Source organism: Rattus norvegicus, chromosome 2 (genome assembly GCF_036323735.1).
Source record: "Rattus norvegicus strain BN/NHsdMcwi chromosome 2, GRCr8, whole genome shotgun sequence".
NCBI classification, from domain to species: domain Eukaryota; kingdom Metazoa; phylum Chordata; class Mammalia; order Rodentia; family Muridae; genus Rattus; species Rattus norvegicus.
The window spans coordinates 7,151,188-7,168,602 of NC_086020.1; the positions used below are offsets into that span (position 1 = coordinate 7,151,188).

The window sequence follows — 17,415 nt, forward strand, 5'->3', positions numbered from 1 at the left end:
GCTGCAGAAAAGGTTCTTTGTTCACGAACCAATTAATTTGCGGGTGTCGCTTTGGAAAGGTCATTTACTATTGCAACCTATATTTGGCATACTTTAACCAAGATTCAGAATTTGAAGTGCTGGGATTTTTAATATGATTTTTTTAAAAAGAAAGTTGTAGCAGTTTACTTGGATTTTTTTCAGTACACATTCCAGTTACATTATTTAATAATAGCTCACTGAAAAATAAGGATCATGTTAATGTAAGGATATTTTAGATTCTTTCTTGATGACACACAAAAGTAAAGCTTGTGGATGCCCCTAAGGGCCTCAGACTACCTCAAGTATAAAACACCACGAGAGACTGCTAATACTAGGACAGGCCAAGGGTTACTCTGGGCCTCCTCCATAAACATTCAAATTCTCACAAGCACGTCACACACTGTTAAAAGAGTTCTTGTTTATCCTTTTGGTTATTTGCTATGCTTTGAAATTGGGCTTTTTTTTTTTCTCTCTGTTAAGTGGACCTATTTTGAGAAATAGATGTTTAAAAGGTCCTGGGAAGATTGAGGTAAACAAGAAGCCAGGGAATGACCACTGCTGTCTATTAGGAACCAGTATTACTCACTGAGACAGTATCAGCTTCTTGTCCATAGATAGCACGGGAGTGGGGTTGGGGGAAGGGGACAGGAGACTTCTTTATGCAGTTTACTTAGTCCTTTCTGTTCTTTGTCTTCCTCTTCAGCCTCCTAAATAGGTGTAATTAGAATCATTTACCACTAATTCAGAAGGTCACTAGTAAACAAACAAACAAAAAAAAAAAAACAAAAACAAAAACAAAACCAGTCCAGTCTACATAGTGAACTCCAGAACAGCCAGAGTTAATGAGACCCAGTATCAAATAAATAGATAAATAAATAAATAATATTCTTCCTTTGCCCAAGTACAATTTCTTGTAGTTTCTGGAGAAATAACCATCCTGAAAGATTCAAATGTGTAGACTTCCTCTTGGGTCAAAACAAAGTTCTCATCATTGCTCTCCAATGACCCACTACTCAAACACAGCAACACTAGAGTGCTCAATCCATGCTCAATCAATAAAGAACATAGCTTATACAAATATGATGAACTTTTTATTGAGATGTTTTCTCTTGTATTCCCCAGGCTGGCCTAGAACCCTAGGGCTTACTGAGCCGTCTTCCTATATTAAATTTCCAGAGTAGCTGAGACCATAGATAGTTAATGAGTTATGAACTGGCTTTTCTAAATGAAAGTAAACTCATCATACTTTATGCCATAGATGATCCTTCAGCACATGTGGTGCTATGTGAAGAAGCCGACATGGAAGGATGCGTTAACCTAACTAGCCAAGCTCTTACAGCAAGGAAGGAGGGCGGACTTTCAGGTGCCGACACGGGGAGGGCATGTTATTGTTAAGTATTGAGTTTCAGTTTGGGAGGATGAAAAAACTCTAGAAATCAATTGTACAGCAAAGTGCACATAGCTAATGTGGCTTGTACCAATCACTGAAACTTGGTTAAGATAATAAATTTTCTGTTTTTATGTAAAGCACAGTACAAAGAGCATAGGAACATGCAAAAAAGACACTGGACGGAATTGACATATAGCAGAAAGGGAGAAAGCATTCTTCTCCTCCTCCAGTTTTGAGTGTTTTAACCTGGCCAGGTAGACATGGAAGATGAAGTCTATGAATGTCCACTAGACTCTTAAAGGTACATGATTCTCCACATAACATAAGCTATGTGTTCAATAGCTAGTAGAGATGCATACAAAGCACAAGGATTAAAAGTTCAGTGAACGTCTAGGTCTGTGCTGCATATCATTAGGGAGAAGTTCATCAGAGGAAGTAAACAGTATCTTGGGTTCTAAAAGATAAGGAAATGTTTGCTAGATTTGGAGGAGGGAGAGGTTGAACAGGAAGGAATGTTAGGAAGAACTGGATTACTCATGCAATCATCTGTAAAGTTATGGAAACATGTATGGTAGTAGTCTGGTCCAAGGCAAAGCAAGAAGAGAAGCGAAGGCAGATTCCTGTATGTAGCTGGTGGAAAACAGAGTGGTGAAGTCAGGTAAGGCTACACTCTGATTGAGCCCCCCACCCCATCTCAAAATATGTGTCCTGGCAAGAATGAGACATTCTGAAGAGATACTTGAACCCTTTCTTTGGTTCAATATTTTCCCCAGGATCTTGCTGCTTCCCAGCAAGGGAAAGGGTAAAGTCTACTGACAGGAACTTGTCACCAGGAAAAGATTTCACAAGTTCAGACGTTCTCTGCTTTCAGTAAACGCTGCAGTGACACAATGGTGACAGGCTGGAGGCCAAACTTTGACCAAAACTGTTTAGTGGATGCACACCTTTTGCCCTCTGTTTAAACCCAAACGCCATGTCTAGGCCTGAAGGTGGACTCAGGGAGTCACTGGGACTCTATTAATTTTCCTAGGGTCGTCACAGTGAATCAGTCTCCATTCTCTACTTTTCAGTGCTTCCTGTCGATTTACTTGGCTTACTGGAAACTGGTTTCATAGTATTAGGGCTGCAAGCCCCAGGCTCTGTCCCAACAGCGCTAGTATCATCATTCTCTATGGGATATGGCCTGCCACATGCTCACCAAACCCATTTTCAATTCCAAGATGAATAACTGAATCTTCTAAACTGTTTGGCCATGTGATTCCTTCTCACCAATGGCATGTGATCCTGCTGAGCAGTTAAGAAACAGTATACCTCTGTAAAGGGTGGGGTAATACCTCCCAGACCCAGAGACTCTCAAACAGAAGCCCCAGCGTCACCTCCCTCAGACCCATAGGCTCTCAAACAGAAGCCCCAACTTCAGCTCCCCAGACCCAGAGGCTCTCAAACAAAAGCCCCAGCGTCAGCTATGGGTACCTCTTTTTGAGTTGTGCCAATAGCCAAGAAGTATAGGTTTTGTCATTACTCTTAGTTACTCTCCAACATTTGATAAAATCCTATTTCTGAGAGAGGAGAGTGAAGACTTCTAACTTAAAGGCCCAGTAAGTATTTTCAACAAAATTATAGAAGAAATCTCCCTAACCTAAAAAAAAGAGATGCCCATAAACATACAAGTACTCCACAGAACTCCAAAAAGATTAGACCAGAAAAAAATTTCTCCTGTCACATAATAGTCAAAACACCAAATGTACAAGACAAAGAAAGAATATTAAAAGCAGTAAGGGGGAAAGTTCAAGTAATGTATAAAGGCAGACCTATCACCAGACTTCTCACCACAGACTAGGAAAGCCAGAAGATCCTGGGCAGATGTCATACAGAGCTTAAGAGAACACAAATGCCAGCATAGACTACTATATCCAGCAAAACTCTCAATTAACATAGATGGAGAAACCAAGATATTCCATGACAAAACCAAATTTACACAATATCTTTCTACAAATCCAGCCCTAAGAAGGATAATAGATGGAAATCTCCAACATAAGGAGGGAAACTAGACCTTAGAAAAAGCAAGAAAGTAATCTCCTTGCAAGGAAACCAAAAAATAGAGTCACACAAACAAAATTCCACCTCTAACAAGAAAAAAAAAGGAAACAACAATTACTATTCCTTAATATCTCTTCACATCAATGGACTCAATTCCCCAATAAAAAGACATAGACAAACAGACTGGATACATAAAGAGGACCCAGCACTTTTCTGTATACAGGAAACACACCTCAGTGACAAAGACAGATTAGTATCTGTCTCAGAGTAATAGGCTAGAAAACAACTTTTCAAGCAAATGGTCTGAAGAAACAAGCTGGAGTAGCCATTCTAATAGCGAATAAAATACACTTTCAACCAAAAGTTATCAAGAAAGTTAAGGAAGGACACATCATATTTGTCAAAGAAAAAGATCCACCAAGATGAACTCTTAATCCTAAATATCTATGCTCCAAATGCAAAGGCACCTACCTTCATAAAAGTAACCTTACTAAAGCTCAAAGCACACATTGCACCTAACACAATAATAGTAGGAGAATTAAATACCCCACTCTCATGAAAGGAGAAATCATGGAAACAGAAATTAAACAGACATAGAGAAACTAACAGAAGTAATAAACCAAATGGATTTAAAAGATATTTATAGAACATTTCAGCCTAAATCAAAAGAATATACCTTCTTCTCAGCCACATGGTACCTTCTCCAAAATTGACCATATACTTGGTCACAAAACAGGCCTCAACAGATATAAGAAGATTGAAATAATCCCATGCATCCTATCAGTTCACCACGGACTAAGGTTGGTCTTCAATAACAACAAAAATGACAGAAAGTCCACATATACATTGAAGTTGATCAACACTCTATTCAATGATAACTTAGTCAAGGAAGAAATAAATAAAGAAATTAAAGTCTTCTTAGAATTTAATGAAAACGAAGGCAAAACATTCCCAAATTTATGGGACACAGTGAAACCTGTGCTAGGAGGAAAACTCATAACTCTGAGTGCCTGCAGAAAGAAACAGGAGAGAGCATATATCAGCAGCTTGACAGCACACCTAAAAGCTCTAGAACAAAAAGAAGCAAATACACCCAGGTGGAGTAGAAGGCAGGAAATAATCAAACTCAGAGCTGAAGACAACCAAGTAGAAACAAAAAGGACCATAGAAAGAATCAACAGAACCAAAAGTTGGTTCTTTGAGAAAATCAACAAGATAGATAAACCCTTAGCCAGACTAATGAGAGGACACAGAGAGTGTGTCCAAATTAACAAAATCAGAAATGAAAAGGGAGACATAACTACAGATTCAGAGGAAATTAAAAAAAATCATCAGATCCTACTACAAAAGGCTATATTCAACAAAACTTGAAAATTTGGAAGAAATGGACAATTTCCTAGACAGATACCAGGTACTGAAGTTAAATCCGGAACAAATAAACCATTTAAACAACCCCATAACTCCTAAAAAAACAGAAGCAGTCATTAAAAGTCTCCCAACCAAAAAGAGCCCAGGACCAGATGGGTTTACTGCAGAATTCTATCAGACCTTCAAAGAAGACCTCATACCAATACTGTCTAAACTATTCCACAAAATAGAAACAGATGGAGCACTACTCAATTCCTTCTATGAAGTCATAATTACACTTAGACCTAAAGCACGAAAAGACCCACTAAAGAAAGAGAACTTCAGACCAATTTCCATTATGAATATCGACAGAAAAAATACTCAATAAAATTCTCACAAACTGAATCCAAGAGTACATTAAAATGATCATCCATCATGATCAAGTAGGCTTCATCCCAGGGATGCAGGGACAGTTTAATATATGGAAACCCATCAACTTAATCCACTATATAAACAAACTCAAAGAAAAAAGCCACATGATCATTTCATTAGGTACTGAGAAAGTATTTGACAAAATTCAACACCCCTTCATGATAAAAATCATTGAAAAGTCAGTAATTCAAGGCTCATACCTAAATATAATAAAAACAATATACAGCAAACCAGTAGCCAACATTAAACTAAATGGAGAGAAACTTGAAGCAATCCCACTAAAATCAGGGACTAGACAAGGCTGCCCAGTCTCTCCCTACTTATTCAATATAGTAGTTGGAAGTCCTAGCCAGAGCAATCAGACAACAAAAGGATATCAAAGGGATACAGATTGGAAAGGAAGAAGTCAAAATATAACTGTTTACAGATGATATACTATACTTAAGTGACCCCAAAAGTTCTAATAGAGAACTACTAAGCCTGAGAAACAACTTCAGCAAAGTGTCGGAGTATAAAATTAACTCAAACAAATCAGTAGCCTTCCTCTACTCAAAGGATAAGCAGACTGATAAATTGGAGAAATGACACCTTTCACAATAGTCCCAAATAATATAAAATACCTTGGTGTGACTCTAACAAAGCAAATGAAAGATCTGTATGACAAGAACTGCAAGTCTCTGAAGAAAGAAATTGAAGATCTCAGAAGATAGAAAGTCCTCCCATGCTCATGGATTGGCAGGATTAATGTAGAAAAATGGCCACCCTTCCAAAAGCAATCCCCTCAAAGTTCCAACTCAATTCTTCACAGAGTTAGAAAGAGCAATTTGCAAATTCATTTGGAATAACAAAAACCTCAGGATAGGGAAAACTATTCTCAACAATAAAAGAACTTCTGGGGTAATCACCATCCCTGACCTCAAGCACTATTACAGAGCAATAGTGATAAAAAAAAAAAAGCCTTTATGGTATTGGTACAGAGACAGGCAGGTAGATCAATGGGATAAAATTGAAAACCCAGAAATGGACCCACCCACCTATGGTTACTTGATCTTTGACAAAGGAGCTGAAACCATCCACTGGAAAAAAGATAACATTTTCAACAAATGGTGCTGGTTCAGCTGGAGGTCAGCATGTAGAAGAATATAAATTCTTATCGCTCTGTACAGAGCTTAAGTCCAAGTGGATCAAGGACCTCCACATCAAACCAGATACACTCAAACTAACAGAAGAAAAAGTGAGGAAGAGTTTCACACACTTGGGCACTGGGGAAAATTTCCTGAACAAAACACCAATGGCTTATGCTCTAAGATCAAGAATCAACAAATGGGACTTCATAAACCTGCTAAGTTACTGTAAGCCAAAGGACACTGTCATTAGCTCAAAATGGCAACCAACAGATTGGGAAAAGAGCTTTACCAATCTTATATCTGATAGAGGGCTAATATCCAAATATGTACAAAGAACTCAAGAAATTAGACTCCAGAAAATCAAATAATCCTATTAAAAATGGGATACAGAGCTAAACAAAGAATTCTCAGCTGAGGAATATGGAATGCCTGGGAAGTTCCTAAAGAAATGTTCAAACATCCTTAGTCATCAGGGAAATGCAAATCAAAACAACCCCGAGATTCCACCTCACATCAGTCAGAATGGCTAAAATCAAAATCTCAGGTGACCACAGATGCTGTCGAGGATGTAGAGAAAGAGGAACACTCCTCCATTGTTGGTGGGATTGCAAACTGGTACAACAACTCTGGAAATCAGTCTGGGGGTTTCTCAGAAAATTGGACATTACACTACCTGAGGACCCAGCTATACCACTCCTGGGCATATACCCAAAAGATGCCCCAACATATAACAAAGACACGTGCTCCATTATGTTCATGGCAGCCTTATTTATAATAGTCAAAAAGCTAGAAAGAACCCAGATGCCCAGATTATCCTTCAGGAATGGATACAGAAAATGTGGTACATCTACACAATGAAATATTACTCAGCTATCAAAAACAATGACTTCAGGAAATTCATAGGCAAATGGATGGAACTAGAAAATACCATCCTGCGTGAGGAAACCTAATCACAGAAAAACACACATGGTATGCACTCACTGATAAGTGGATATTAGCCCAAAAGCTCAAATTATGCAAGATACAATCCACAGACCACCTGAAGCTCAAGAAGGACTATCCAAGTGCGGATGCTTCAGTCCTTCTTAAAAGGCAGAACAAAAATATTCATAGGAGGGGATTTGGAGGCAAAGTTTGGAGCAGAGACTGAAGGAACTGCCATTCAGCCTGCCCCACATGGGTATACAGTCCATATATATACATATATATACATGTATATGTATATGTATATACAGCCACCAAGGCTAGATAAGATTGATGAAGCTAAGAAGTGGATGACTATCGGAGCCTGATATAGCTGTCCCCTGTGAGGCACAGTCAGAGCATGTCAAATATAGAGGCGAATGCTAGCAGCAAACCTTTGAACTGAGAACGGGATCCCTAATGGAGGAATTAGAGAAAGGATTGAAAGAGCTGAAGGGGCTTGCAACCCCATAAGAACAATGATGCCAACCAGCCAGAGTTCCCAGGGACTAAACCACTACCCAAAGCCTATATATGGACTGACCCATGGCTCCAGCTGCATATGTAGCAGAGGATGGCCTTGTTGGGCATCAATGGAAGGAGAAGCCCTTGGTCCTGGATCCCCCAGTGTAGGGGAATGTTGGGGGGCAGGTAGGAAGGGAGGGTGGTTGGGGAGGGGAATACCCATATAGAATAAGGGGAAGAGGTTGGGATAGGGGTCTTATGTTCAGGAAACTGGGAAAGGGAATAACATTTGAAATGTAAGTAAAAAAATCCAATAAAAATAATTACAAAAAAATCATTTTTGTTCATACACCTTACTGCATTTTTCAATTTTAACTTTACTCTGTAAACTATTATATATTTGATTATTACTATTTACCATATACAACTTTAAAAAATATGACATTGTAAGGATGAAATGAAGCAAATTCTAACAGATTGGATTCCCATGTACAAAGAACAGACAGACAGACAGACAGACAGACACACACACACACACACACACACACACACACAGAACAAATGTTAGATATTTTTTAAAAGGCTCATAACTAATAAGATCTGGAAAAAAAACTTACCATAGCAAATGTTCCTTTTTAAAAATTGGATATATTTCTTTATTTATATTTCAAATGTTATTCCTATTCTTGGTTTCCTGTCTATAAGCCCCGAATCCTCTTCCCCTCCCCCATAAGGGTGTTTCCCTCCCCAACCATCTCCCCTTTACCGCCCCCCCCACCCGACATTCTGCTGCACTGGGGGTCCAACCTTGGCAGGTCCAAGGGCTTCCCCTTCCTCTGGTGCCCCCAAAAGGATATTCTCTGCTACATATGCAGTTGGAGCCCTGGGTCAGTCCATGTATGGTCTTTGCGTAGTGGTTTAGTCCCTGGAAGCTCTCGTTGGTTGGCACTGTTGTTCTTATGGGGTTGCAAGCTCCTTCAACTTTTTTTTTTTTTTTGGTTCTTTTTTTCGGAGCTGGGGACCGAACCCAGGGCCTTGCACTTCCTAGGTAAGCGCTCTACCACTGAACTAAATCCCCAGCCCCTTCCTTCAACTCTTTTAATCCTTCCTTTAATTCCCCCAAAGGGGGTCCCATTCTCAGTTCAGTAGTTTATAGCAAATGTTCTTAAAGAACACTGTTTTAAGTATGAATTTATAACCACTTAAACGATTATAGTCATTTATTTATTTTTGGGAGGAGCAGGACCCACACACATCCCAATATTGAAGTCAGAGAACAGCTTCTAGGAGTTAATTCTTTCTCTCCATCCTGCCAGTCCTGGGAGGTCAAACAGAGTCCATGAAGCTTGGCAGCAAGCAACTTTACCCACTGAGTCATCCTGATGTCTCGGCATCCACTTTTGCTTACATTAACTTTAACCTAAGTATGTATTACAATTAATAATATTCTGAACTGTTCATATTAAACTAATCATTTAAAACCTAATTTCCAAACATAAAGGCAAGATCCAAGATTGTTTCCAGCATGTGTAAATACCAGACTAAATTTAGATGCTAGTCTCTGGTTATAAAATGCTAAAAAGGTCTGTTGAACTCCCTGAAAAATGTATGTCAGAAGGCACATGTCACTGGGGAAATAGCTTTCTTCTTGCCAAGATCAAACTCTTTGAAATAATACATTGAATACAGATGGGGGAGGGGAACAACACTGCATTATATTTTGTCAGCAAAGACTGTCAGAATATGCACAGAAAGTTTTGCTAAGCACAGAGTCACAAGTATTAGAATAGCAATGCAGGAAATTGCAGGCTAAACTGAAAGCTTACTTTTTTAATATTTTCCACTTTGAGTTGTTTGGTAGGTTCTGTTGCACTGTAGTATTTATTAGCATGTGTTTCAATAATAAGACACATGTGCATTCTCTTAAAAGAAAACTGTAGTAAGGACAGCATAATTTCTTTCATGTTCTTCAAAAATGGCTTTTCAAAAAGAAAAGCTAAGTTTTATTCCATGTTTCTGTAAGTGTAAACACTGATGGACTCATGGGGATTTTGCCCTTTTGTTTGTTTGTTTTTTGAAACAGGTCTTACTCTATAGTCTAGTCTAGTCTCAGACTCATAAAGGTCCTCCTGCCTCCACATCCTGAGCCACCATATCTGACAGCATTACCTCATAGGCAATTATTCTAGCAAAGCAGCTTGAGTCACGACATGCAACAGGATGTTATCAGTTTGATTACTTTTTTGAAAAAACAAACAATTTGGGAATCAATCTACCTCAAGATCCATCTATACCATTTGTGAATATGTACCCAAAGGATGCTCCATCCTACTGAAAAAACACTTCCTCAACTATGTTCATATCTGCTCTATTCATAATAGTCAGAAACTAGAAACAATGTAGATGTCCTTAAACAGAAGGCTGGATAAGCAAAATGTATCACGTTTACATAGTGGATTATTACTGAATTGTTAAACAAAAAAAAATGGCATTATGAAATTTGCAGCCAAATGGATGGAACTAGAAAAATTATCTTGAGTTATATGTGAATATTAGATAAATAAAATTAAATAAATGGTAATGAATACCTAATCCATAGAACCAGAGAGGTTAGATATAAAGAAAGGGATTGGGGTAGTAGTGGGGGAACACATGGATCTCTATGGGAGGAGAATACAGAAAGAGTGTAAAGGCAAAGGTCAGAGGGGGTCAAGGACACAAGCACAAGGCCCTCTGAATCAGCTTAGCAAGGCTCATATGAACTGACAGAGGAAGAAGGAGCAAGCACAGGGCCTACATAGGTCTGCACCAGATCCTCTGTGCATGTATTATAGCTCTTAGTTTAGTATTAGTATGGTACTCCTGACAATAAATATGAGCGTCTTTTGCTCTCATGCCTGCTTTTAGAGTTCTTTTCTTTTTGTTCGGTTGCCTTATCCAGCCTCCATGTGGTGATTCCTGCTTTATCTTATAAAGTTTTGTTTTATCATGTTTGTTTGTTATTTCTTAGAAGCCAGTTTATTTTTTTCTAATGAAAGACAGAAAGGAAGTGGTTCTGATGTGGGGGAGGAGGAATAGGGAAGGAACTGGGAGGAGTAGAAAGAGAGGAAACTGTAATCAGGATATGGTATATGATGGAAGAATTTATTTTCAATAGAAGAAAAAAATGAAAAAATAATCTTTTCATTGTGAAACACTAAACACATACAAGAGAGGTGTAGAAAATGCCTGTGTATAATTGAACACATAATTTAAAAATTAAACATCTAAAAGCTTTACATTAAAGCGAGAGCACAATCAGGGTTTATCCTTGGGCTGCATATTCAAATACACACACACACACACACACACACTCACACACACACACTCACTCACACACACACACTCACTCACACACACACACTCACTCACACACACACTCACACACACTCACACACTCACACACTCACTCACACACACTCACTCACACACTCACACACTCACACACACTCACACACCCACTCACACACTCACTCACACACACACTCACTCACACACACACTCACACACTCACTCACACACTCACACACTCACACACTCACACACACTCACACACCCACTCACACACTCACTCACACACACACTCACTCACACACACACTCACTCACACACACACTCACTCACACACACACTCACTCACACACTCACACACACTCACACACCCACTCACACACTCACTCACACACACACTCACTCACACACACACTCACTCACACACACACACTCACTCACACACACACTCACTCACACACTCACACACTCACACACACTCACACACCCACTCACACACTCGCACACACACTCACTCACACACACACTCACACACTCACTCACACACCCACACACACACTCACTCACACACTCACACACTCACACACACTCACACACCCACTCACACACTCACTCACACACACACTCACTCACACACACACTCACACACTCACACACACTCACTCACACACACACTCACTTACACACTCACACACTCACACACACTCACACACACTCACACACTCACTCACACACACACTCACACACTCACTCATACACACACACACACACACACACACACACACACACACACTCACGATGCCTCCTTCACAGTGACTGAAAGAATAAAGAACTTGAAGTTGTAGTGATTGTTTATTTTTCCCTTACACTTTGTGTATCTTGGCTGCCTTCCTTCCGGTTCTTCGGTGACATAAGTGTGCTCACACTGCACATACTCTTCGTTTGCTTGTTGCTATTGTAAAGTGTGAAGCCTGAGCTTTACCCCTTCCATGGCTGAGGAGCAGCAACTGAGACATTTGTGACTCATTACCTCTGCTGCTGCACAGGTAGGGCAGTTTACTCCCAACTGGACCGTTTCTTTCCTTTAAATACATATTTGTGAGTCTGATAAATCACACAGGCTGTGTAAGTCCAGCTTTGGTTGGTAGTACCCAGATGATTTTAAACACTTTTATCCACTCCCTAGAGCATGAGGCATGAAAATTCTCCCGATTCTTTACTTAAATATATCTAAGTATATACTTTAAATATACTTAAGTATATACTGAAATTATATATTGTATACCTGGAACTACATTGTGAGCTTTACAAATAATGATTTATTTAATTTTCACAACCCCTGGAGTAGGATCTCTTACTGTCTAATTTACAGGAAAAAGATGTTAGGGCACAAAGAAGTTAAATAACTCCCCCAGTATGAAGGAGTTGGAATTCCAACTATGGTGATAGGCACAGAGCCTGAGCATGCAATGCTAAGAGAGTATCTGGGACACCTCCCTTCACTGCTGGCAATTGCTTTACTTCATCTCATACATTTGGGGCTTTGCCTGTTTTTATGTTTGCATGTAATTTGCCTGCCTGGTGTTCAGAGACTAGAAGAGGACGTGAATCTCTTGGAATGGATTTACAGACACTTGTGAGCACTATGTGGGTGCTGGCAGGTGAACTTGGGTTCCCTGGAATGAGAAGCCAGTGTTGTTTACTGACTAGTTATCTCTCCAGACCCACTTCCTTTCATTTAAAAAAAATTGTGATTGATAACAGCATATGCACACCATAAAATCTCATAGCTTATAGCATTTTTCTAACTCCCTTAAACATTTTCCCAATGGAATTTCAGTGGACATTCATTGAAGGTCTGTTTGAAAAATGCTACAATGCAGGCCAAAGGGGTGGCTAGGCTAGTAATGAGCTGGCCAGTAAGCCAACGTTTGATTCCTAGGACCCCAGGAAAGCTGGATGGACAAGCTCCTTCAAGCTGTCTTCTGCTTCCACATGAGCAACGAGGTGTGTCCTCCCATAGCAAGCACATTAACAATGAAAATGAAAGTGTGCAGCCCCTTTTGATTAGTCTGCTGGAACACATAAGCAATATTAGGCAAGGTGGAGATGTCGACCAAAATTTTTGTTCAGTAGGGGTGGAAAGGAAAACCAAACATCTATTTTGACAGCTAGCTAAAGAAGCAGCAACTCATTGGAAGCACACACCTCAGAGCACCTTCAGGCAAACTGAAGGCTAGCCAGACACTGGCATTATTGTATCACAGTGTAAACCAAGAACTAAAACCACCCAGACCTATTCAGTTATTCTTCCTGTAAGGCTTTACTAAGAATTACATTTAAAAAGTTCTATATTAACGTGTGTGTGCACACATACGTATGTATGCACACATTTATTTACTTCTATTCCTGAGACAATATGTCATATGCTCCAGGATGACTTTGAACTCCTCCCTCTCCTCCACCTCCTAAAAGCTAAGATTATAGGCATGCACCACTGTGCCCAGCTTATATGGTTTTGGGGATCAAGCCCAGAGTTTTATACATGTAACTAAGTTCACTACCACCTGAGCTACAACCACATCCTTATATTAATATGCTTTATTCAAAATACCATTTGCAGTTATCTCATCTATTTAATCTTTTCTCTTTCAGCATGTTTTACTGTATTCATAATGTCCTGACAGTAATGCAAACATTTTAAAGTTCCATTCTTCTGGAATGTTCAGTCAAAACCGTTGGAACCTACTAGCTCATGTTCTAAGGGCAAACACAAAGGGACACACAATGAAGCTATATCCACTTGGAAGTTGAACAGAGGACTGGGGCTGGCTATTCAGGTGAAAAAGCAGCTTAGAAACAGGAAGAATAGAGAGGGAAGCTAACATAGATAAACTATAGACCTTCTGGTCTAGAATTTCAGTTGGTGGGAGAGAAATGTATTCATATTGTTTTAACTAGTCTAATGGGAGATAACATTTGTAAATTTACATACAAAATCAAGAGATTAGCCATCCAATAAGAGTTTGCTAGTAGTTCACTGGGAACAGTAAATCCAGACATCTGCCTTTGAAACCATTTGGTCAGGCAGAAGGAACATTGACTTTTCTCATTTTATATCATGTGTGAGCCTATAATAGGGATCACACAGTGAGTTATAGGAGTGATCACGTGGTAAGCCTATAGTAGTGATCACATGGTGAGCCTACAGGAGTGATCACATAGTGAGTCTACAGGAGTGATCACATGGTGAGCCTACAGGAGTAGGCAGCATTTTGTTTCTGTGTTATGGCTTTCTTCCAAATGGTAAGATTTGCACTTTCAACTGCATTGTCTGTGGAAGCCCTGGATGAATACAGTTGTCACATGAACATTCAGTCCCCAACATCTGTTATCTATCTACATCAGGCACAGTGGCTAGTTGTGTTTTTCAAAAACTGTTCTATTTTAGTTAAAATATTAAATAAATAGCAAAACATGTATTCCTTTGAATTAGGACTTCCAACACTTTGAAGTGTTGAACTTCAAAGAAACCTGACTGTGTGGCCTTTAAGATGCCTGCTCTTTTATTCAGCTATTGACAAGCTGAAAACCCTCCCCTACTGTAAAATATAATTCCCAGGGAGGTGTCTAAGTAAGTACAGATATGATGCAGTTCATTTATTCACAATATTTTGGAGTTTTTAATTTGACCCTGTGCAGAAACATGACATGTTATCTTTAAATGATATGAAATGTTGTTGTTGAACCTTCTCTGAGAACTCGAATGCAGTACAAATAGATATTTTCATCCTCACTATCTCTGACTGTCACGGTGACTGCACTAACCACTGGCATTTCTTTTTTTTCTTTCTTTTTTTTTTTTTTTTGGTTCTTTTTTTCGGAGCTAGGGACCGAACTCAGGGCCTCGCGCTTCTTAGGTAAGCGCTCTACCACTGAGCTAAATCCCCAGCCCTACCACTGGCATTTCTGATAGCAGGTTCTCTCATCACTGGCTGTTCTGGATTCTCCCTTAAACTTGCTACTTCAGGAACTCTGATCTCCACAATGACAGTCCCCAGGGTATTAACCAAGCTAGAAGACTTTACAGGCATTGGATTTGAGCTGTTCTCTTTAGTTCACTCACTGTCACCTGACCCCTTCCTTGACACAATACTTCTCAGACTTAATTTTCTCAACTTGTGTTTTACTTTTTCGTTTCTGGGTTGATAATCTTGCCTGTAGTGAAGAGCAGTATTTTACAGTGACCAGCAATTGAAACTTCTTTACAGCTTTCTTTCTGAGACCCTAGCTGATTCCATTAAATATTAAGTTGACAGAGGCATTTCAAAGCCTTAGCTAGGCTCAATAAGGGTTCAGGAGTTCAATGACAACCTGGGTAATAGGCAAATTAAGGGCAAGTTAGGCTATGAGAGAGCCTGCATCCAAAAGGAAGAAAATGAAAGCAAACAAAATAAACCAAAGAGCCAGGAGAGTGCCTTAGTGACTCATTTGCTTCACCTTTGTACTGTGTGTTGCTTTCTTTGATGAGTCCCTCTGGCTTGTTCTTAATGATATTGGCCTTTTGGCCTCTTTAAAACTTCCTTACAATTTTTCGACCTCTTGATTCTTGAATGAAAGACACGCATGCCAGCTAGTTTTGATATACCTTGCCTAGCTTAATGGTTGAGCTCTTCTAAACCTCCCCACAGCTAGCAAACACTCCCCTCCGATTTTCCAGAGTTAACAACTTTTTTTTTAAAGATTTAATGTATATGAGTACACTGAAGCTGTCTTCAGCCACACCATAAGAGGGTATCAGATCCCATTACAGATGGTTGTGAGACACCATGTGGTTGCTGAGAATTGAACTCAGGACCTCTGGAGTCAGAGATGGACTTTAGAACAGTCAGTACCCACTGATCCATGTCTCATCTCTGCTACCCCAGATTCAATCAGGGGAGTGGCCCCTAGGGCCACTCTCTAGGATTCTTCATGGTAGCATAGCTTTAAGTCTGCTCTCTTGTCTTCCTCATCCTGCCTATTCTCTTCTTCCTCTCTCCAGGGTCCCTTGTCCACACAATCTAAAAGTCCTATATTTGTCTCCCTGCCCAGCCTTTGGCTGTACAGCAATTCTTTATTACCAATAGAAGCCAGCTGGGGGTGGGGACCCTTGGGTCTAGAAGCACTGCTTTGGGGAGTCAAATTAAAACAAAGCATTAGAATCAATTCCAAACTCTCGAGAGACGGCCCAATGGTTAAGTGAACTGATTGCTGTACCAGACAACTCAGGCTCAATTTCCAGTACCCCAAAGGCATCCAACAGCTAACTGTGGTTCTAATTTGGGGGGTGGGTGAGGGGATCTGGTTACCTCTTCTGGCATCCACATGAGGTATAGACATGGATATACCTGGCAAAACACACAAATAAAATAAAAGTTTAAAAAACTGAATAAAAACAAATTTTAAGCATTAAGCTTGAATTTTGGTATTGCCTTTCATTTCTATTCTCTCATCAAATTAGAACATCTATATTTAGATAGTCTTTTCCTCCCAGATATATAACTACTTTCTTTCCCTAAAGTATCTAGATCCACAACCCTTCTCAACAGGAAACACTCTAGGTTCCACAGGGCCTCTGCTGCTCCTGCTAAGGAAGGGCTTGTTACAGGTTCTCCTTCAGGACATTCTGTGTTACATAAGTTCCTGCCTCTTTTAGGACCATGTTTGAATCTGTGTTGAAACGTAACTGACCTTTTTCTGTAAAGTGGTAAGTACAAGCAGCAAAGGAAAGTGATTCTGATTCCACTAGCAAGCAGAGATTTTGAAACTTTTCCTTAGAAGCATTCTGCACTGGATCCCTGAGTAAATTCTCCAACACTCCACTTCTGAATCTAGGCCTCAGCAGAAGCAGCATGCTGCAAGCACAAACATATTTCGTGGCTTCTTGAATTTTCTTACCTTTGAATCGCAAAACATCCTTACTCAATGAAAAAAAAATGGGGCTAGAGAGATGGCTCAGTAGTTGAGAGTGCCTCTTGGAGAGGAACCAAGTTTAATTCCCAAGCAACTGCATCATTGTTCACAAATACATGTAGCTCCAAGGATCCAGGGGGATCCGTGTTGTATGTAATAATTAAAAATCAATCCACGCTGTCACCAGCTAAGTACCAGCCGGTGGTCTTGGTCTGTTTCTAGCCGGGTACATAGCCCGAGATCAGACAGCCTGTTTCCCCTTGCCAAGGCCTCTTCCACCAAGGCTAGCTCTGCCTCTCCAGACCTCTGAAATAGCTCTCTCGGTCCCTGCGGGCAGCTGTGGTT

At 39.9% G+C, this 17,415-nt stretch overlaps 1 protein-coding gene across 1 annotated transcript in view; it reads right to left on the minus strand.

Annotated features, from left to right (window-relative positions):
• Rhobtb3 (Rho-related BTB domain containing 3) overlaps positions 1–17,415 on the minus strand; it is a 106,536-nt gene that overhangs the window by 56,216 nt on the left and 32,905 nt on the right. The gene's annotated exons all lie outside the window — the stretch shown is intronic.